This window comes from Bos indicus, chromosome 15, assembly GCF_029378745.1.
Source record: "Bos indicus isolate NIAB-ARS_2022 breed Sahiwal x Tharparkar chromosome 15, NIAB-ARS_B.indTharparkar_mat_pri_1.0, whole genome shotgun sequence".
NCBI lineage: Eukaryota > Metazoa > Chordata > Mammalia > Artiodactyla > Bovidae > Bos > Bos indicus.
This window is the reverse complement of record NC_091774.1, coordinates 42,150,809-42,152,133: the sequence shown is the minus strand read 5'-3', so window position 1 is coordinate 42,152,133 and position 1,325 is coordinate 42,150,809. Positions and strand designations below refer to the sequence as shown.

The window sequence follows — 1,325 nt, the reverse complement described above, 5'->3', positions numbered from 1 at the left end:
GCTGAATTCTGGTCATTGGCTGAGCATGTGGCACATGGCGCTCGCCACTGACAGTGCTCACTTGGGCCCAGGTGATGTGAATCTTACCTTCAAGTGGCTCCTCCAGTCTTGGAGGCTCCACTGGCTTCCATTCTGGTGCTCCCCCTGTACCCCAACAGCAACTCCAATTCCACCTCTTGGGGCTGGGTGGTCTAGGTCTTCATCTGTTTTCTTTTCAAGCTATTTTTTTCAACTGTCTGTTCCAGAAAATTTCAAGCATAAGGAAGAAGAACAGAACCATGACATTTGCATGTACGATATCTTGATTAAACTTTTGTTAACATTTTGCCATATTTACTTTAAATAGAAAGTTTTGGTGGCTGATAATGGCGCAGGGGCAGCGCAAGTTCCAGGCGCAGAAGCCAGCGAAGAGCAAGGCGGCGGCGGCGGCGGCCTCGGCGCGGAACCGGGGCCCGAGGAAGGGCGGTCGCGTTATCGCACCCAAGAAGGCACGCATCGTGCAGCAGCAGCAGCTCAAGAAGAACCTGGAGGTTGGGATCCGGAAGAAGACTGAGCATGATGTGGTGATGAAAGCCAGCACCAGCCTGCCCAAAAAGCTGGCGCTTTTGAAGGCCAGCACCAAGAAGAAGGAGGCCTCCTCCTCCACCAAGATGCCTGCCTAAGGATGCGCCCCAGCAGTGACCACCACTGCAGCCCCCTCCTCTGTGCTCAGACCTGTGCAGGTAACCCCACGGGAAAGAGGAACTGTGCTCTCCAAAGACTTGAATTGCACCTCGAACTTGACTGGGCCCTGGCCCATGAGCCAGTGAGTAGCAGGTCAGAAGCACACTGATGGACTGGCTTCGTAGGTGCCGAGGTCTTCGCACAGGCCAAGGCCAGGGGGATCTTTTCACTGACTTCCTGTGTCCCCACTACCCCCTCCCACATCCTGTCTGGATAACTTGGAGCAAGACACCTGACTTTGTCATTCCTTCCATGGTCACATGCTTCTGTGAGCAGGCCGTGCTGGGGCCTCAGGCCAGGTGCCTGGACCGCCCAGCCAGCCCCAGTTTACACACAAGCCGCATTTCCAGGTAAAAAAAAAAAAAAAAAAAGTTTTATATATGAAACACTTTAAGTGGTAAACTCTTCACTCCTAAATACCTCAGTATTCAATATGCATCTACTAAGTAGAATGTTATTCTTCTATATAATGATACCATTATCATACCTAAGAAAATAAATAATAATTTGCTAATATAATCTAATTTAAATTACATATTCAAATTCTCCCAATATGAATTTTTAAAATGGATACTTTAGAACCAGGATCTAATCAGAGTAAA

At 49.0% G+C, this 1,325-nt stretch overlaps 1 pseudogene; it reads left to right on the top strand.

The window, feature by feature from the left end:
- The first annotated feature begins 351 nt into the window (after positions 1–351).
- Positions 352–1,048, top strand: LOC109569198 (leydig cell tumor 10 kDa protein homolog pseudogene; annotated as a pseudogene).
- The last annotated feature ends 277 nt before the right edge of the window (positions 1,049–1,325 follow it).